At 47.1% G+C, this 16,868-nt stretch overlaps 42 non-coding genes across 42 annotated transcripts; all 42 read right to left on the bottom strand.

The window, feature by feature from the left end:
• Positions 1–81: 81 nt before the first annotated feature.
• LOC123437519 lies at positions 82–200 on the bottom strand. The gene has a single exon (XR_006628693.1). It is a non-coding gene; the product is annotated as a 5S ribosomal RNA (ribosomal RNA).
• A 181-nt stretch (positions 201–381) lies between these two features.
• Positions 382–500, bottom strand: LOC123431614. Its single transcript, XR_006623204.1, has one exon. It is a non-coding gene; the product is annotated as a 5S ribosomal RNA (ribosomal RNA).
• A 173-nt stretch (positions 501–673) lies between these two features.
• LOC123438526 lies at positions 674–792 on the bottom strand. The gene has a single exon (XR_006629662.1). It is a non-coding gene; the product is annotated as a 5S ribosomal RNA (ribosomal RNA).
• Positions 793–986: 194 nt separating this feature from the next.
• On the bottom strand, positions 987–1,105 carry LOC123437864. The gene has a single exon (XR_006629031.1). It is a non-coding gene; the product is annotated as a 5S ribosomal RNA (ribosomal RNA).
• Positions 1,106–1,302: 197 nt separating this feature from the next.
• LOC123438125 lies at positions 1,303–1,421 on the bottom strand. The gene has a single exon (XR_006629285.1). It is a non-coding gene; the product is annotated as a 5S ribosomal RNA (ribosomal RNA).
• Positions 1,422–1,594: 173 nt separating this feature from the next.
• On the bottom strand, positions 1,595–1,713 carry LOC123437863. Its single transcript, XR_006629030.1, has one exon. It is a non-coding gene; the product is annotated as a 5S ribosomal RNA (ribosomal RNA).
• A 197-nt stretch (positions 1,714–1,910) lies between these two features.
• LOC123435533 lies at positions 1,911–2,029 on the bottom strand. The gene has a single exon (XR_006626779.1). It is a non-coding gene; the product is annotated as a 5S ribosomal RNA (ribosomal RNA).
• Positions 2,030–2,229: 200 nt separating this feature from the next.
• LOC123436477 lies at positions 2,230–2,348 on the bottom strand. Its single transcript, XR_006627700.1, has one exon. It is a non-coding gene; the product is annotated as a 5S ribosomal RNA (ribosomal RNA).
• Positions 2,349–2,521: 173 nt separating this feature from the next.
• LOC123438695 lies at positions 2,522–2,640 on the bottom strand. Its single transcript, XR_006629822.1, has one exon. It is a non-coding gene; the product is annotated as a 5S ribosomal RNA (ribosomal RNA).
• A 179-nt stretch (positions 2,641–2,819) lies between these two features.
• On the bottom strand, positions 2,820–2,938 carry LOC123435695. The gene has a single exon (XR_006626947.1). It is a non-coding gene; the product is annotated as a 5S ribosomal RNA (ribosomal RNA).
• A 173-nt stretch (positions 2,939–3,111) lies between these two features.
• Positions 3,112–3,230, bottom strand: LOC123435521. The gene has a single exon (XR_006626768.1). It is a non-coding gene; the product is annotated as a 5S ribosomal RNA (ribosomal RNA).
• Positions 3,231–3,412: 182 nt separating this feature from the next.
• On the bottom strand, positions 3,413–3,531 carry LOC123436396. Its single transcript, XR_006627622.1, has one exon. It is a non-coding gene; the product is annotated as a 5S ribosomal RNA (ribosomal RNA).
• Positions 3,532–3,715: 184 nt separating this feature from the next.
• Positions 3,716–3,834, bottom strand: LOC123431882. Its single transcript, XR_006623481.1, has one exon. It is a non-coding gene; the product is annotated as a 5S ribosomal RNA (ribosomal RNA).
• Positions 3,835–4,007: 173 nt separating this feature from the next.
• On the bottom strand, positions 4,008–4,126 carry LOC123436475. The gene has a single exon (XR_006627699.1). It is a non-coding gene; the product is annotated as a 5S ribosomal RNA (ribosomal RNA).
• A 173-nt stretch (positions 4,127–4,299) lies between these two features.
• LOC123438694 lies at positions 4,300–4,418 on the bottom strand. The gene has a single exon (XR_006629821.1). It is a non-coding gene; the product is annotated as a 5S ribosomal RNA (ribosomal RNA).
• Positions 4,419–4,597: 179 nt separating this feature from the next.
• On the bottom strand, positions 4,598–4,716 carry LOC123435693. The gene has a single exon (XR_006626945.1). It is a non-coding gene; the product is annotated as a 5S ribosomal RNA (ribosomal RNA).
• A 173-nt stretch (positions 4,717–4,889) lies between these two features.
• Positions 4,890–5,008, bottom strand: LOC123435509. The gene has a single exon (XR_006626756.1). It is a non-coding gene; the product is annotated as a 5S ribosomal RNA (ribosomal RNA).
• A 182-nt stretch (positions 5,009–5,190) lies between these two features.
• On the bottom strand, positions 5,191–5,309 carry LOC123437452. Its single transcript, XR_006628631.1, has one exon. It is a non-coding gene; the product is annotated as a 5S ribosomal RNA (ribosomal RNA).
• A 185-nt stretch (positions 5,310–5,494) lies between these two features.
• On the bottom strand, positions 5,495–5,613 carry LOC123431881. Its single transcript, XR_006623480.1, has one exon. It is a non-coding gene; the product is annotated as a 5S ribosomal RNA (ribosomal RNA).
• A 173-nt stretch (positions 5,614–5,786) lies between these two features.
• LOC123432103 lies at positions 5,787–5,905 on the bottom strand. Its single transcript, XR_006623702.1, has one exon. It is a non-coding gene; the product is annotated as a 5S ribosomal RNA (ribosomal RNA).
• Positions 5,906–6,099: 194 nt separating this feature from the next.
• Positions 6,100–6,218, bottom strand: LOC123432909. The gene has a single exon (XR_006624476.1). It is a non-coding gene; the product is annotated as a 5S ribosomal RNA (ribosomal RNA).
• Positions 6,219–6,411: 193 nt separating this feature from the next.
• On the bottom strand, positions 6,412–6,530 carry LOC123438124. Its single transcript, XR_006629284.1, has one exon. It is a non-coding gene; the product is annotated as a 5S ribosomal RNA (ribosomal RNA).
• A 173-nt stretch (positions 6,531–6,703) lies between these two features.
• Positions 6,704–6,822, bottom strand: LOC123435497. Its single transcript, XR_006626745.1, has one exon. It is a non-coding gene; the product is annotated as a 5S ribosomal RNA (ribosomal RNA).
• Positions 6,823–10,941: 4,119 nt separating this feature from the next.
• On the bottom strand, positions 10,942–11,060 carry LOC123435751. The gene has a single exon (XR_006627000.1). It is a non-coding gene; the product is annotated as a 5S ribosomal RNA (ribosomal RNA).
• Positions 11,061–11,254: 194 nt separating this feature from the next.
• On the bottom strand, positions 11,255–11,373 carry LOC123438345. Its single transcript, XR_006629493.1, has one exon. It is a non-coding gene; the product is annotated as a 5S ribosomal RNA (ribosomal RNA).
• A 212-nt stretch (positions 11,374–11,585) lies between these two features.
• Positions 11,586–11,704, bottom strand: LOC123435486. Its single transcript, XR_006626734.1, has one exon. It is a non-coding gene; the product is annotated as a 5S ribosomal RNA (ribosomal RNA).
• Positions 11,705–11,916: 212 nt separating this feature from the next.
• LOC123432915 lies at positions 11,917–12,035 on the bottom strand. Its single transcript, XR_006624481.1, has one exon. It is a non-coding gene; the product is annotated as a 5S ribosomal RNA (ribosomal RNA).
• Positions 12,036–12,208: 173 nt separating this feature from the next.
• LOC123432139 lies at positions 12,209–12,327 on the bottom strand. The gene has a single exon (XR_006623736.1). It is a non-coding gene; the product is annotated as a 5S ribosomal RNA (ribosomal RNA).
• A 233-nt stretch (positions 12,328–12,560) lies between these two features.
• Positions 12,561–12,679, bottom strand: LOC123435168. Its single transcript, XR_006626429.1, has one exon. It is a non-coding gene; the product is annotated as a 5S ribosomal RNA (ribosomal RNA).
• A 173-nt stretch (positions 12,680–12,852) lies between these two features.
• Positions 12,853–12,971, bottom strand: LOC123435474. The gene has a single exon (XR_006626723.1). It is a non-coding gene; the product is annotated as a 5S ribosomal RNA (ribosomal RNA).
• Positions 12,972–13,153: 182 nt separating this feature from the next.
• LOC123432147 lies at positions 13,154–13,272 on the bottom strand. The gene has a single exon (XR_006623744.1). It is a non-coding gene; the product is annotated as a 5S ribosomal RNA (ribosomal RNA).
• A 200-nt stretch (positions 13,273–13,472) lies between these two features.
• LOC123438344 lies at positions 13,473–13,591 on the bottom strand. Its single transcript, XR_006629492.1, has one exon. It is a non-coding gene; the product is annotated as a 5S ribosomal RNA (ribosomal RNA).
• Positions 13,592–13,806: 215 nt separating this feature from the next.
• On the bottom strand, positions 13,807–13,925 carry LOC123436853. The gene has a single exon (XR_006628061.1). It is a non-coding gene; the product is annotated as a 5S ribosomal RNA (ribosomal RNA).
• A 212-nt stretch (positions 13,926–14,137) lies between these two features.
• LOC123437862 lies at positions 14,138–14,256 on the bottom strand. Its single transcript, XR_006629029.1, has one exon. It is a non-coding gene; the product is annotated as a 5S ribosomal RNA (ribosomal RNA).
• Positions 14,257–14,474: 218 nt separating this feature from the next.
• Positions 14,475–14,593, bottom strand: LOC123435463. The gene has a single exon (XR_006626712.1). It is a non-coding gene; the product is annotated as a 5S ribosomal RNA (ribosomal RNA).
• A 173-nt stretch (positions 14,594–14,766) lies between these two features.
• LOC123436473 lies at positions 14,767–14,885 on the bottom strand. Its single transcript, XR_006627697.1, has one exon. It is a non-coding gene; the product is annotated as a 5S ribosomal RNA (ribosomal RNA).
• A 194-nt stretch (positions 14,886–15,079) lies between these two features.
• On the bottom strand, positions 15,080–15,198 carry LOC123432159. The gene has a single exon (XR_006623755.1). It is a non-coding gene; the product is annotated as a 5S ribosomal RNA (ribosomal RNA).
• A 200-nt stretch (positions 15,199–15,398) lies between these two features.
• On the bottom strand, positions 15,399–15,517 carry LOC123435451. The gene has a single exon (XR_006626701.1). It is a non-coding gene; the product is annotated as a 5S ribosomal RNA (ribosomal RNA).
• Positions 15,518–15,690: 173 nt separating this feature from the next.
• Positions 15,691–15,809, bottom strand: LOC123436222. The gene has a single exon (XR_006627456.1). It is a non-coding gene; the product is annotated as a 5S ribosomal RNA (ribosomal RNA).
• Positions 15,810–15,991: 182 nt separating this feature from the next.
• On the bottom strand, positions 15,992–16,110 carry LOC123437334. The gene has a single exon (XR_006628520.1). It is a non-coding gene; the product is annotated as a 5S ribosomal RNA (ribosomal RNA).
• Positions 16,111–16,289: 179 nt separating this feature from the next.
• Positions 16,290–16,408, bottom strand: LOC123432337. The gene has a single exon (XR_006623925.1). It is a non-coding gene; the product is annotated as a 5S ribosomal RNA (ribosomal RNA).
• Positions 16,409–16,635: 227 nt separating this feature from the next.
• LOC123435438 lies at positions 16,636–16,754 on the bottom strand. Its single transcript, XR_006626689.1, has one exon. It is a non-coding gene; the product is annotated as a 5S ribosomal RNA (ribosomal RNA).
• Positions 16,755–16,868: the final 114 nt, after the last annotated feature.

The raw sequence follows: 16,868 nt of genomic DNA, 5'->3' as shown, positions 1-16,868 counted from the left end.
TCAAAAATAAGAAAATGAGGTCATATAGATCACGCTCCCGCGTCATCCTTGTCACGTGGCGCAAAAATATATTTAAAAAGGGGAATGCAACACAAGGACTTCCCAGGAGGTCACCCATCCTAGTACTACTCTCGCCCAAGCACGCTTAACTTCGGAGTTCTGATGGGATCCGATGCTTTAGTGCTGGTATGATCGCATCCGACATGCAACTATCTATTTGTTCCTTATGCTTGCCCTACTACTACTACTACTACTAGTCGTTGGGTGTCAAGCGCGGTGGGAAAAGTCACACAGTAATCGTCAAAAATAAGAAAATGAGGTCATATAGATCACGGTCCCGCGTCTTCCTTGTCACGTGGCGCAAAAATATATTTAAAAAGGGGAATGCAACACGAGGACTTCCCAGGAGGTGACCCATCCTAGTACTACTCTCGCCCAAGCACGCTTAACTTCCGAGTTCTGATGGGATCCGGTGCTTTAGTGCTGGTATGATCGCATCCGACATGCAACTATCTATTTGTTCCTTATGCTTGCCCCTACTACTACTAGTCGTTGGGTGTCAAGCGCGGTGGGAAAAGTCACACAGTAATCGTCAAAAATAAGAAAATGAGGTCATATAGATCACGCTCCCGCGTCATCCTTGTCACGTGGCGCAAAAATATATTTAAAAAGGGGAATGCAACACGAGGACTTCCCAGGAGGTCACCCATCCTAGTACTACTCTCGCCCAAGCACGCTTAACTTCGAAGTTCTGATGGGATCCGATGCTTTAGTGCTGGTATGATCGCATCCGACATGCAACTATCTATTTGTTCCTTATGCTTGCCCCTACTACTACTACTACTGCTGCTACTACTACTAATTGTTGGGTGTCAAGCGCGGTGGGAAAAGTCACACAGTAATCGTCAAAAATAAGAAAATGAGGTCATATAGATCACGCTCCCGCGTCATCCTTGTCACGTGGCGCAAAAATATATTTAAAAAGGGGAATGCAACACGAGGACTTCCCAGGAGGTCACCCATCCTAGTACTACTCTCGCCCAAGCACGCTTAACTTCGGAGTTCTGATGGGATCCGGTGCTTTAGTGCTGTTATGATCGCATCCGACATGCAACTATCTATTTGTTCCTTATGCTTTCCCCAACTACTACTACTACTACTACTACTACTACTACTAGTCGTTGGGTGTCAAGCGCGGTGGGAAAAGTCACACAGTAATCGTCAAAAATAAGAAAATGAGGTCATATAGATCACGCTCCCGCGTCATCCTTGTCACGTGGCGCAAAAATATATTTAAAAAGGGGAATGCAACACGAGGACTTCCCAGGAGGTCACCAATCCTAGTACTACTCTCGCCCAAGCACGCTTAACTTCGGAGTTCTGATGGGATCCGGTGCTTTAGTGCTGGTATGATCGCATCCGACATGCAACTATCTATTTGTTCCTTATGCTTGCCCCTACTACTACTAGTCGTTGGGTGTCAAGCGCGGTGGGAAAAGTCACACAGTAATCATCAAAAATAAGAAAATGAGGTCATATAGATCACGCTCCCGCGTCATCCTTGTCACGTGGCGCAAAAATATATTTAAAAAGGGGAATGCAACACGAGGACTTCCCAGGAGGTCACCCATCCTAGTACTACTCTCGCCCAAGCACGCTTAACTTCGGAGTTCTGATGGGATCCGGTGCTTTAGTGCTGTTATGATCGCATCCGACATGCAACTATCTATTTGTTCCTTATGCTTTCCCCAACTACTACTACTACTACTACTACTACTACTACTAGTCGTTGGGTGTCAAGCGCGGTGGGAAAAGTCACACAGTAATCGTCAAAAATAAGAAAATGAGGTCATATAGATCACGCTCCCGCGTCATCCTTGTCACGTGGCGCAAAAATATATTTAAAAAGGGGAATGCAACACGAGGACTTCCCAGGAGGTCACCCATCCTAGTACTACTCTCGCCCAAGCACGCTTAACTTCGGAGTTCTGATGGGATCCGGTGCTTTAGTGCTGGTATGATCGCATCCGACATGCAACTATCTATTTGTTCCTTATGCTTGCCCCTACTACTACTACTACTACTACTACTACTACTACTACTAGTCGTTGGGTGTCAAGCGCGGTGGGAAAAGTCACACAGTAATCGTCAAAAATAAGAAAATGAGGTCATATAGATCACGCTCCCGCGTCATCCTTGTCACGTGGCGCAAAAATATATTTAAAAAGGGGAATGCAACACGAGGACTTCCCAGGAGGTCACCCATCCTAGTACTACTCTCGCCCAAGCACGCTTAACTTCGAAGTTCTGATGGGATCCGGTGCTTTAGTGCTGGTATGATCGCATCCGACATGCAACTATCTATTTGTTCCTTATGCTTGCCCCTACTACTACTAGTCGTTGGGTGTCAAGCGCGGTGGGAAAAGTCACACAGTAATCGTCAAAAATAAGAAAATGAGGTCATATAGATCACGCTCCCGCGTCATCCTTGTCACGTGGCGCAAAAATATATTTAAAAAGGGGAATGCAACACGAGGACTTCCCAGGAGGTCACCCAACCTAGTACTACTCTCGCCCAAGCACGCTTAACTTCGGAGTTCTGATGGGATCCGGTGCTTTAGTGCTGTTATGATCGCATCCGACATGCAACTATCTATTTGTTCCTTATGCTTGCCCCAACTACTACTACTACTAGTCGTTGGGTGTCAAGCGCGGTGGGAAAAGTCACACAGTAATCGTCAAAAATAAGAAAATGAGGTCATATAGATCACGCTCCCACGTCATCCTTGTCACGTGGCGCAAAAATATATTTAAAAAGGGGAATGCAACACGAGGACTTCCCAGGAGGTCACCCATCCTAGTACTACTCTCGCCCAAGCACGCTTAACTTCGGAGTTCTCATGGGATCCGGTGCTTTAGTGCTGGTATGATCGCATCCGACATGCAACTATCTATTTGTTCCTTATGCTTGCCCCTACTACTACTAGTCGTTGGGTGTCAAGCGCGGTGGGAAAAGTCACACAGTAATCGTCAAAAATAAGAAAATGAGGTCATATAGATCACGGTCCCGCGTCATCCTTGTCACGTGGCGCAAAAATATATTTAAAAAGGGGAATGCAACACGAGGACTTCCCAGGAGGTCACCCATCCTAGTACTACTCTCGCCCAAGCACGCTTAACTTCGGAGTTCTGATGGGATCCGGTGCTTTAGTGCTGGTATGATCGCATCCGACATGCAACTATCTATTTGTTCCTTATGCTTGCCCCTACTACTACTACTACTACTAGTCGTTGGGTGTCAAGCGCGGTGGGAAAAGTCACACAGTAATCGTCAAAAATAAGAAAATGAGGTCATATAAATCACGCTCCCGCGTCATCCTTGTCACGTGGCGCAAAAATATATTTAAAAAGGGGAATGCAACACGAGGACTTCCCAGGAGGTCACCCATCCTAGTACTACTCTCGCCCAAGCACGCTTAACTTCGGAGTTCTGATGGGATCCGATGCTTTAGTGCTGGTATGATCGCATCCGACATGCAACTATCTATTTGTTCCTTATGCTTGCCCTACTACTACTACTACTACTACTAGTCGTTGGGTGTCAAGCGCGGTGGGAAAAGTCACACAGTAATCGTCAAAAATAAGAAAATGAGGTCATATAGATCACGGTCCCGCGTCGTCCTTGTCACGTGGCGCAAAAATATATTTAAAAAGGGGAATGCAACACGAGGACTTCCCACGAGGTGACCCATCCTAGTACTACTCTCGCCCAAGCACGCTTAACTTCCGAGTTCTGATGGGATCCGGTGCTTTAGTGCTGGTATGATCGCATCCGACATGCAACTATCTATTTGTTCCTTATGCTTGCCCCTACTACTACTAGTCGTTGGGTGTCAAGCGCGGTGGGAAAAGTCACACAGTAATCGTCAAAAATAAGAAAATGAGGTCATATAGATCACGCTCCCGCGTCATCCTTGTCACGTGGCGCAAAAATATATTTAAAAAGGGGAATGCAACACGAGGACTTCCCAGGAGGTCACCCATCCTAGTACTACTCTCGCCCAAGCACGCTTAACTTCGAAGTTCTGATGGGATCCGGTGCTTTAGTGCTGGTATGATCGCATCCGACATGCAACTATCTATTTGTTCCTTATGCTTGCCCCTACTACTACTAGTCGTTGGGTGTCAAGCGCGGTGGGAAAAGTCACACAGTAATCGTCAAAAATAAGAAAATGAGGTCATATAGATCACGCTCCCGCGTCATCCTTGTCACGTGGCGCAAAAATATATTTAAAAAGGGGAATGCAACACGAGGACTTCCCAGGAGGTCACCCAACCTAGTACTACTCTCGCCCAAGCACGCTTAACTTCGGAGTTCTGATGGGATCCGGTGCTTTAGTGCTGTTATGATCGCATCCGACATGCAACTATCTATTTGTTCCTTATGCTTGCCCCAACTACTACTACTACTAGTCGTTGGGTGTCAAGCGCGGTGGGAAAAGTCACACAGTAATCGTCAAAAATAAGAAAATGAGGTCATATAGATCACGCTCCCGCGTCATCCTTGTCACGTGGCGCAAAAATATATTTAAAAAGGGGAATGCAACACGAGGACTTCCCAGGAGGTCACCCATCCTAGTACTACTCTCGCCCAAGCACGCTTAACTTCGGAGTTCTCATGGGATCCGGTGCTTTAGTGCTGGTATGATCGCATCCGACATGCAACTATCTATTTGTTCCTTATGCTTGCCCCTACTACTACTAGTCGTTGGGTGTCAAGCGCGGTGGGAAAAGTCACACAGTAATCGTCAAAAATAAGAAAATGAGGTCATATAGATCACGGTCCCGCGTCATCCTTGTCACGTGGCGCAAAAATATATTTAAAAAGGGGAATGCAACACGAGGACTTCCCAGGAGGTCACCCATCCTAGTACTACTCTCGCCCAAGCACGCTTAACTTCGGAGTTCTGATGGGATCCGGTGCTTTAGTGCTGGTATGATCGCATCCGAGATGCAACTATCTATTTGTTCCTTATGCTTGCCCCTACTACTACTACTACTACTAGTCGTTGGGTGTCAAGCGCGGTGGGAAAAGTCACACAGTAATCGTCAAAAATAAGAAAATGAGGTCATATAGATCACGCTCCCGCGTCATCCTTGTCACGTGGCGCAAAAATATATTTAAAAAGGGGAATGCAACACGAGGACTTCCCAGGAGGTCACCCATCCTAGTACTACTCTCGCCCAAGCACGCTTAACTTCGGAGTTCTGATGGGATCCGATGCTTTAGTGCTGGTATGATCACATCCGACATGCAACTATCTATTTGTTCCTTATGCTTGCCCCTACTACTACTACTACTACTACTAGTCGTTGGGTGTCAAGCGCGGTGGGAAAAGTCACACAGTAATCGTCAAAAATAAGAAAATGAGGTCATATAGATCACGGTCCCGCGTCGTCCTTGTCACGTGGCGCAAAAATATATTTAAAAAGGGGAATGCAACACGAGGACTTCCCACGAGGTGACCCATCCTAGTACTACTCTCGCCCAAGCACGCTTAACTTCCGAGTTCTGATGGGATCCGGTGCTTTAGTGCTGGTATGATCGCATCCGACATGCAACTATCTATTTGTTCCTTATGCTTGCCCCTACTACTACTAGTCGTTGGGTGTCAAGCGCGGTGGGAAAAGTCACACAGTAATCGTCAAAAATAAGAAAATGAGGTCATATAGATCACGCTCCCGCGTCATCCTTGTCACGTGGCGCAAAAATATATTTAAAAAGGGGAATGCAACAAGAGGACTTCCCAGGAGGTCACCCATCCTAGTACTACTCTCGCCCAAGCACGCTTAACTTCGAAGTTCTGATGGGATCCGGTGCTTTAGTGCTGGTATGATCGCATCCGACATGCAACTATCTATTTGTTCCTTATGCTTGCCCCTACTACTACTACTACTGCTGCTACTACTACTAATTGTTGGGTGTCAAGCGCGGTGGGAAAAGTCACACAGTAATCGTCAAAAATAAGAAAATGAGGTCATATAGATCACGCTCCCGCGTCATCCTTGTCACGTGGCGCAAAAATATATTTAAAAAGGGGAATGCAACACGAGGACTTCCCAGGAGGTCACCCATCCTAGTACTACTCTCGCCCAAGCACGCTTAACTTCGGAGTTCTGATGGGTTTCGGTGCTTTAGTGCTGCTATGATCGCATCCAACATGCAACTATCTATTTGTCCTTATGCTTTCCCCAACTACTACTACTACTACTACTACTACTACTAGTCGTTGGGTGTCAAGCGCGGTGGGAAAAGTCACACAGTAATCGTCAAAAATAAGAAAATGAGGTCATATAGATCACGCTCCCGCGTCATCCTTGTCACGTGGCGCAAAAATATATTTAAAAAGGGGAATGCAACACGAGGACTTCCCAGGAGGTCACCAATCCTAGTACTACTCTCGCCCAAGCACGCTTAACTTCGGAGTTCTGATGGGATCCGGTGCTTTAGTGCTGGTATGATCGCATCCGACATGCAACTATCTATTTGTTCCTTATGCTTGCCCCTACTACTACTAGTCGTTGGGTGTCAAGCGCGGTGGGAAAAGTCACACAGTAATCGTCAAAAATAAGAAAATGAGGTCATATAGATCACGCTCCCGCGTCATCCTTGTCACGTGGCGCAAAAATATATTTAAAAAGAGGAATGCAACACGAGGACTTCCCAGGAGGTCACCCATCCTAGTACTACTCTCGCCCAAGCACGCTTAACTTCGGAGTTCTGATGGGATCCGGTGCTTTAGTGCTGGTATGATCGCATCCGACATGCAACTATCTATTTGTTCCTTATGCTTGCCCCTACTACTACTACTACTACTACTACTCCCTCCGGTCCTTTTTTCTTTGCGTTTAAGAAAAGTTGATTTTTCCCTCAATGCTCTGCGTACTTGCTTTTCTTGGCTGTTGTTTCCAACTTTACCCCTCCTTTCCAATTATTGCATGTCTCTTTCCCATGCACAGCCAACGCCTCTTTCCCATGTACAGCGCCGCAGCCACCGCCTCTTCCCAAGGAAACCAGCTGCCTACCTCTTCCTCTCCTTCCCACGGGTCTCATCTCACCCTCCCATTCTCCACATCTCACTCTCCCTTCTCCTCTACATCCCCTCCATTTCTATGGATGAAATCCACCCATCATGGTTGTGGGAGGACAGCCAACCTGTAGAGCATAGTGAGTCCATGCATGAAAGTTTGCTCGCGGAAGACAGCTTGCTCGACGTGGACGACAGCGAGCTCGCGTACGGAGGTGTGCTCCCCACAGGCGGTGCGCTCACGAGCAGTGGTGTTCTCTCGCTCGCAGAGGGCAGCGCCCTCGCGGACGGCGTCGTGCTCCCGCTCGCGGACGGCGACGCAGTCATGGAAGGCAGCGTGTCTGCGGATAGTGGCCTCCTGCCGCTCGCGGATGGCGACGCAGTCATGGAAGGCAGTGCGCCCACGGACGGCGACGCAGTCGTGGAAGGCGGCGCGTTCGCGGAGTGCAGCATGCACCTGAAGGACGGTGGCGTCCACGCACTTGAGCACGTCGTGCATGCGTTGGTCGACAAGGTGAACAAGCTGACCGACAAGGTGCAGCAGCTCACCGAACTGCTGCACGCGCTCGCCGTGAGGGGCATGAAGGTGGATGGTGCCAACCTGGAGGACGAGGACGGCCAACATGCGCTCGTGGATGATAGTGGCATCTACGACGGACAGAAGTGCGGCGAGATGGTCGATGGCGACCCATTGCCGCCGATCGAGCAATTCTCTGTTCCTCCCGGCGCAGAAGAGGTCAGGCTAGAACTGATGAGCATTTGCTATCGAGATATTCTGACTAAGGATGAACTGAAGGAAATTTTAAAATGATCCAACACTGATCATCGAGTAGTGCTGATGATGCATAGATGGTTCAAGTAGTGGATGTCACTTTTATCATGTGATGTTAATTTTGTTATCGATCATTGGATGTGATGTTAATTTTGTTATCGATCATTGGAGTATTTTTCTTTCGAACCAAATGTTCATTCTCATTGCAACAAAAGATGGATTACATGATCCCATTACATCAACAAGACAACATAGCACTAATCTTACATCAACAAGACAACATAGCACTAATCTTACATCAACAAGACAAAACAACACTACTCAACTAAGAATGCCCTCGCTTTGTCCACGATGGATCGATCACAAGGTAACGTCACCGGTAAGATATGAAGATGTTGAAGGACTTGCTTTCTCATGTGCGGCACCTTGTAGTGTTGACCTCCATTATCCTTGAGAACCTCACGCATGCAAGATTGTAGAGTGAGAAATATCCGGTTGCATCTCTCGGCGGGGTACTGATCAAATGCTTGGCACACCTTCATAATTATGTCATCGATGGAACCAGGAAAAAGTTTCTGGAACAATGACTGTAAGGCAGCAAAGAAACCAAGATCAAGTATGTTAAGATCCGGCGAGTTCGGTGGCTGACACACCAAACGAATGTCCCACCCATCCGCTTGGGCCGCGGCAAGGAAAACCGGATCATCAACATTCACATGGGTCCTAGCATTATCTTGCTGGATGAATATAGGACGCCCACGTTCAGAAGGAGGCCACTTCGCCTTGATCGCGGGGATAACCTTGTTCACTAAGAAGTCTCTACTCACATCCCTTGTCACCTTGGGAATGACCTTTGTCACAATTGTCCCGGCTAGACGGTTAGGACTATCCCTTTTAGCCGCTTCCTGAAAAGTGAACGGCCATATTCCAATTTTACCATCAAATGTCACATTATCATTCACATCAAAGCGAGGGCGTGCTACAGCTGCGAGAAACATAACCCTCTCTATATAATTCTTGTTCTGCGTGAACCGTTCCGGTTCTTCCTCATCACCTGCTAGGTATAGCTTGAGAGACTTCTTGGTGCGATAGAACCATTTCTCATCTATATGAATGACATTGTACATTTCTTTAAAAGACGGATGTTCCTGTAGGCTCTCTTCCTGAAACTGCGAGAGGCACCACTCAACCCTACGTCTCTTGTTCAAATCAGTGAGAGTTCCCTTGATGGCATTGCTGTGGCGCCTAATCTGCTTCTCTTTAAGCCTCCTCCAAACCGTGGTTTTGGACACATTTAACTCGTTTGCGAGATCTTTGATGGTTGTTCTCTTCCTCTTGTCGACTGCCTTTATAGACTCCGAGTCGATGTCTATCCTCTTACGACCACAATTTTTTGGCTTCTTGTTCAACACTCCAAGCATCCCTCCATATAACTTTCCCTTGTTCCATAAGTCCTGAACAGTTCTCTGCGGCATACCGGTCAAATGGGACACTTCTTTGGTCACTCCACGCTTCATAATGCCTAGACTTGTCCTCTCCAACAACATGCCATAGACGGTGAGCTTAGCTTTGTCACTCCACTCACGTGGCTGCTGAGGTTGTGGATTATTCCCTAAACCAAATTAAAAGTCAGATTTAGAGAAGCACATGCACATGCAGAGAGATGGAGAGAAGCACAAGCACATGCACATGCACATGCAGATTTTTATTAATTAATTGAGTCAAACCGGTGCTGGGCAAGTTTCTCACCATGCATGGGGTCACTTGCGTGAGCTTCACCATTCTCTTCGTCGTGCTCCTCGCCTCCTGCAGCATCATCATGTCCACCATTGCCGTTGCCACTACGAGCGGTGTATTCGTCTTCAACATCCTCACGTGTGGCGACGTTCAAGTCAGGAAGTTGACGCCCTCGACCGCGACCACGCCCGGCCGCACCTCTGCCATGTCCTCGTCCAGTCACGATAGGGTGCTCCGGCTGCCACTGGATCGTGCCGGCATGAGCGCGCCTGCGTCCAGCTAGGCCTAACCGTCCGCCGGCGACTTGCACGCTTCCTCTTCCGCGGTCAACGTTGCCGAGCCGACGGCCGGTCAAGCCTAGACGAGAGCGGCCATGGTTGTGGCCATGGTTTCTGCTCATACCAGCGCCGCTACTTCCGCCTTGCACCTCCACATCCGCAGGCTGGCTGGTGTCGTCGTTGCCATTGCTTCCGCTGGCTGGCTGGTTTTGCTCGACGGCTTCATTTTCTGTATTTGGTTTGGACTTTCAAAGGAAATCAAATAGAGCAGAATAAATAGAGTAAAATGAAACAAGAACAATCAGTTCGTACCGCCGTCGCTCTCCTCGAATACGTAGACATAGTTCATGTCCTCGGCGTGGCCATCATATTGATCCTCCACCTCTTCCCAGTCGATGGCCAAATTGAGATCGAAAGTAGCCATTGCATTCAAGTGGCAAGAGAGAGAGAGGAACAAAGAGAGTGGAGAGAGAATTCTGTGCGGTTCTGTTCATGACGGAGGCTAACATTTATAGACAAAACTTTTGAGTCTAACCATGGCGGTAAGCTAAATTTGGAGCTAATTCATGGCGGGCTGCTTAGTTTTGGAGGGAGTTGAAAATTTTGGCGAATTTTTTTTCAAAGAGAGAGAGAAGCGCATGCAGAAAGATGGAGAGGAGAGAGAGATGCATGCAGAACCGGAGAGAGAGAGAGAGAGAGGTGCATGCATTAGAGATGGAGAGGAGAAAGACGCATGCAAAAAGGTGGAGAGAGGAGTTACGTGGGCGCGAGAATATATGGGTGCATGCTGATGATTCACATGCATGGAGTAACTGCTCAGCGTAGCAACTCAGGGGCAAAGTAGTCCAAATTTTGCTCAGGTTTCCTCTTCTTGGTATCCGGGCTGAAGCTTAAACGCAAAGAAAAAAGGACCGGAGGGAGTACTACTACTACTACTAGTAGTCGTTGGGTGTCAAGCGCGGTGGGAAAAGTCACACAGTAATCGTCAAAAATAAGAAAATGAGGTCATATAGATCACGCTCCCGCGTCATCCTTGTCACGTGGCGCAAAAATATATTTAAAAAGGGGAATGCAACACGAGGACTTCCCAGGAGGTCACCCATCCTAGTACTACTCTCGCCCAAGCACGCTTAACTTCAGAGTTCTGATGGGATCCGGTGCTTTAGTGCTGGTATGATCGCATCCAACATGCAACTATCTATTTGTTCCTTATGCTTGCCCCTACTACTACTACTACTACTACTACTATTTCTAGTCGTTGGGTGTCAAGCGCGGTGGGAAAAGTCACACAGTAATCGTCAAAAATAAGAAAATGAGGTCATATAGATCACGGTCCCGCGTCATCCTTGTCACGTGGCGCAAAAATATATTTAAAAAGGGGAATGCACCACGAGGACTTCCGAGGAGGTCACCCATCCTAGTACTACTCTCGCCCAAGCACGCTTAACTTCGGAGTTCTGATGGGATCCGGTGCTTTAGTGCTGGTATGATCGCATCCGACATGCAACTATCTATTTGTTCCTTATGCTTGCCCCTACTACTACTACTACTACTACTACTACCACTACTACTACTACTACTACTAGTCGTTGGGTGTCAAGCGCGGTGGGAAAAGTCACACAGTAATCGTCAAAAATAAGAAAATGAGGTCATATAGATCACGGTCCCGCGTCATCCTTGTCACGTGGCGCAAAAATATATTTAAAAAGGGGAATGCAACACGAGGACTTCCCAGGAGGTCACCCATCCTAGTACTACTCTCGCCCAAGCACGCTTAACTTCGGAGTTCTGATGGGATCCGGTGCTTTAGTGCTGGTATGATCGCATCCGACATGCAACTATCTATTTGTTCCTTATGCTTGCCCCTACCCCTACTACTACTACTGCCACTACTACTACTACTACTAATACTACTAGTCGTTGGGTGTCAAGCGCGGTGGGAAAAGTCACACAGTAATCGTCAAAAATAAGAAAATGAGGTCATATAGATCACGCTCCCGCGTCATCCTTGTCACGTGGCGCAAAAATATATTTAAAAAGGGGAATGCAACATGAGGACTTCCCAGGAGGTCACCCATCCTAGTACTACTCTCGCCCAAGCACGCTTAACTTCGAAGTTTTGATGGGATCCGGTGCTTTAGTGCTGGTATGATCGCATCCGACATGCAACTATCTATTTGTTCCTTATGCTTGCCCCTACTACTACTAGTCGTTGGGTGTCAAGCGCGGTGGGAAAAGTCACACAGTAATCGTCAAAAATAAGAAAATGAGGTCATATAGATCACGTTCCCGCGTCATCCTTGTCACGTGGCGCAAAAATATATTTAAAAAGGGGAATGCAACACGAGGACTTCCCAGGAGGTCACCCAACCTAGTACTACTCTCGTCCAAGCACGCTTAACTTCGGAGTTCTGATGGGATCCGGTGCTTTAGTGCTGTTATGATCGCATCCGACATGCAACTATCTATTTGTTCCTTATGCTTGCCTCAACTACTACTACTACTACTACTACTACTACTACTACTACTACTACTACTACTACTACTACTACTACTACTAGTCGTTGGGTGTCAAGCGCGGTGGGAAAAGTCACACAGTAATCGTCAAAAATAAGAAAATGAGGTCATATAGATCACGCTCCCGCGTCATCCTTGTCACGTGGCGCAAAAATATATTTAAAAAGGGGAATGCAACACGAGGACTTCCCAGGAGGTCACCCATCCTAGTACTACTCTCGCCCAAGCACGCTTAACTTCGGAGTTCTGATGGGATCCGGTGCTTTTGTGCTGGTATGATCGCATCCGACATGCAACTATCTATTTGTTCCTTATGCTTGCCCCTACTACTACTAGTCGTTGGGTGTCAAGCGCGGTGGGAAAAGTCACACAGTAATCGTCAAAAATAAGAAAATGAGGTCATATAGATCACGCTCCCGCGTCATCCTTGTCACGTGGCGCAAAAATATATTTAAAAAGGGGAATGCAACACGAGGACTTCCCAGGAGGTCACCCATCCTAGTACTACTCTCGCCCAAGCACGCTTAACTTCGGAGTTCTGATGGGATCCGGTGCTTTAGTGCTGGTATGATCGCATCCGACATGCAACTATCTATTTGTTCCTTATGCTTGCCCCTACTACTACTACTACTAGTAGTCGTTGGGTGTCAAGCGCGGTGGGAAAAGTCACACAGTAATCGTCAAAAATAAGAAAATGAGGTCATATAGATCACGCTCCCGCGTCATCCTTGTCACGTGGCGCAAAAATATATTTAAAAAGGGGAATGCAACACGAGGACTTCCCAGGAGGTCACCCATCCTAGTACTACTCTCGCCCAAGCACGCTTAACTTCAGAGTTCTGATGGGATCCGGTGCTTTAGTGCTGGTATGTTAGCATCCGACATGCAACTATCTATTTCTTCCTTATGCTTGCCCCTACTACTACTACTACTACTACTACTACTACTACTAGTAGTCGTTGGGTGTCAAGCGCGGTGGGAAAAGTCACACAGTAATCGTCAAAAATAAGAAAATGAGGTCATATAGATCACGGTCCCGAGTCATCCTTGTCACGTGGCGCAAAAATATATTTAAAAAGGGGAATGCACCACGAGGACTTCCGAGGAGGTCACCCATCCTAGTACTACTCTCGCCCAAGCACGCTTAACTTCGGAGTTCTGATGGGATCCGGTGCTTTAGTGCTGGTATGATCGCATCCGACATGCAACTATCTATTTGTTCCTTATGCTTGCCCCTACTACTACTACTACTACTACTACTACTACCACTACTACAACTACTACTACTAGTCGTTGGGTGTCAAGCGCGGTGGGAAAAGTCACACAGTAATCGTCAAAAATAAGAAAATGAGGTCATATAGATCACGGTCCCGCGTCATCCTTGTCACGTGGCGCAAAAATATATTTAAAAAGGGGAATGCAACACGAGGACTTCCCAGGAGGTCACCCATCCTAGTACTACTCTCGCCCAAGTACGCTTAACTTCGGAGTTCTGATGGGATCCGGTGCTTTAGTGCTGGTATGATCGCATCCGACATGCAACTATCTATTTGTTCCTTATGCTTGCCCCTACCCCTACTACTACTACTACCACTACTACTACTACTACTAATACTACTAGTCGTTGGGTGTCAAGCGCGGTGGGAAAAGTCACACAGTAATCGTCAAAAATAAGAAAATGAGGTCATATAGATCACGCTCCCGCGTCATCCTTGTCACGTGGCGCAAAAATATATTTAAAAAGGGGAATGCAACACGAGGACTTCCCAGGAGGTCACCCATCCTAGTACTACTCTCGCCCAAGCACGCTTAACTTCGGAGTTCTGATGGGATCCGGTGCTTTAGTGCTGTTATGATCGCATCCGACATGCAACTATCTATTTGTTCCTTATGCTTGCCCCAACTACTACTACTACTACTACTACTACTACTACTACTACTACTACTACTACTACTAGTCGTTGGGTGTCAAGCGCGGTGGGAAAAGTCACACAGTAATCGTCAAAAATAAGAAAATTAGGTCATATAGATCACGCTCCCGCGTCATCCTTGTCACGTGGCGCAAAAATATATTTAGAAAGGGGAATGCAACACGAGGACTTCCCAGGAGGTCACCCATCCTAGTACTACTCTCGCCCAAGCACGCTTAACTTCGGAGTTCTGATGGGATCCGGTGCTTTAGTGCTGGTATGATCGCATCCGACATGCAACTATCTATTTGTTCCTTATGCTTGCCCCTACTACTACTAGTCGTTGGGTGTCAAGCGCGGTGGGAAAAGTCACACAGTAATCGTCAAAAATAAGAAAATGAGGTCATATAGATCACGCTCCCGCGTCATCCTTGTCACGTGGCGCAAAAAAATATTTAAAAAGGGGAATGCAACACGAGGACTTCCCAGGAGGTCACCCATCCTAGTACTACTCTCGCCCAAGCACGCTTAACTTCGAAGTTCTGATGGGATCCGGTGCTTTAGTGCTGGTATGATCGCATCCGACATGCAACTATCTATTTGTTCCTTATGCTTGCCCCTACTACTACTACTACTACTGCTACTACTAATAATTGTTGGGTGTCAAGCGCGGTGGGAAAAGTCACACAGTAATCGTCAAAAATAAGAAAATGAGGTCATATAGATCACGCTCCCGCGTCATCCTTGTCACGTGGCGCAAAAATATATTTAAAAAGGGGAATGCAACACGAGGACTTCCCAGGAGGTCACCCATCCTAGTACTACTCTCGCCCAAGCACGCTTAACTTCGGAGTTCTGATGGGATCCGGTGCTTTAGTTCTGTTATGATCGCATCCGACATGCAACTATCTATTTGTTCCTTATGCTTGCCCCAACTACTACTACTACTACTAATACTACTACTACTACTAGTCGTTGGGTGTCAAGCGCGGTGGGAAAAGTCACACAGTAATCGTCAAAAATAAGAAAATGAGGTCATATAGATCACGCTCCCGCGTCATCCTTGTCACGTGGCGCAAAAATATATTTAAAAAGGGGAATGCAACACGAGGACTTCCCAGGAGGTCACCCATCCTAGTACTACTCTCGCCCAAGCACGCTTAACTTCGGAGTTCTGATGGGATCCGGTGCTTTAGTGCTGGTATGATCGCATCCGACATGCAACTATCTATTTGTTCCTTATGCTTGCCCCTACTACTACTAGTCGTTGGGTGTCAAGCGCGGTGGGAAAAGTCACACAGTAATCGTCAAAAATAAGAAAATGAGGTCATATAGATCACGCTCCCGCGTCATCCTTGTCACGTGGCGCAAAAATATATTTAAAAAGGGGAATGCAACACGAGGACTTCCGAGGAGGTCACCCATCCTAGTACTACTCTCGCCCAAGCACGCTTAACTTCGGAGTTCTGATGGGATCCGGTGCTTTAGTGCTGGTATGATCGCATCCGACATGCAACTATCTATTTGTTCCTTATGCTTGCCCCTACTACTACTACTACTACTAGTCGTTGGGTGTCAAGCGCGGTGGGAAAAGTCACACAGTAATCGTCAAAAATAAGAAAATGAGGTCATATAGATCACGTTCCCGCGTCATCCTTGTCACGTGGCGCAAAAATATATTTAAAAAGGGGAATGCAACACGAGGACTTCCCAGGAGGTCACCCATCCTAGTACTACTCTCGCCCAAGCACGCTTAACTTCGAAGTTCTGACGGGATCCGGTGCTTTAGTGCTGGTATGATCGCATCCGACATGCAACTATCTATTTGTTCCTTATGCTTGCCCCTACTACTACTACTACTAGTCGTTGGGTGTCAAGCGCGGTGGGAAAAGTCACACAGTAATCGTCAAAAATAAGAAAATGAGGTCATATAGATCACGCTCCCGCGTCATCCTTGTCACGTGGCGCAAAAATATATTTAAAAAGGGGAATGCAACACGAGGACTTCCGAGGAGGTCACCCAACCTAGTACTACTCTCGCCCAAGCACGCTTAACTTCGGAGTTCTGATGGGATCCGGTGCTTTAGTGCTGTTATGATCGCATCCGACATGCAACTATCTATTTGTTCCTTATGCTTGCCCCAACTACTACTACTACTACTACTACTACTACTACTACTACTACTACTACTACTACTACTACTACTAGTCGTTGGGTGTCAAGCGCGGTGGGAAAAGTCACACAGTAATCGTCAAAAATAAGAAAATGAGGTCATATAGATCACGCTCCCGCGTCATCCTTGTCACGTGGCGCAAAAATATATTTAAAAAGGGGAATGCAACACGAGGACTTCCCAGGAGGTCACCCATCCTAGTACTACTCTCGCCCAAGCACGCTTAACTTCGGAGTTCTGATGGGATCCGGTGCTTTAGTGCTGGTATGATCGCATCCGACATGCAACTATCTATTTGTTCCTTATGCTTGCCCCTACTACTACTAGTCGTTGGGTGTCAAGCGCGGTGGGAAAAGTCACACAGTAATCGTCAAAAATAAGAAAATGAGGTC

The sequence above is a fragment of the Hordeum vulgare genome, chromosome 2H, assembly GCF_904849725.1.
Source record: "Hordeum vulgare subsp. vulgare chromosome 2H, MorexV3_pseudomolecules_assembly, whole genome shotgun sequence".
Lineage (NCBI taxonomy): Eukaryota > Viridiplantae > Streptophyta > Magnoliopsida > Poales > Poaceae > Hordeum > Hordeum vulgare.
The sequence above is the reverse complement of the archived record's forward strand: the minus strand, read 5'-3'. Positions and strand labels throughout refer to the sequence as shown.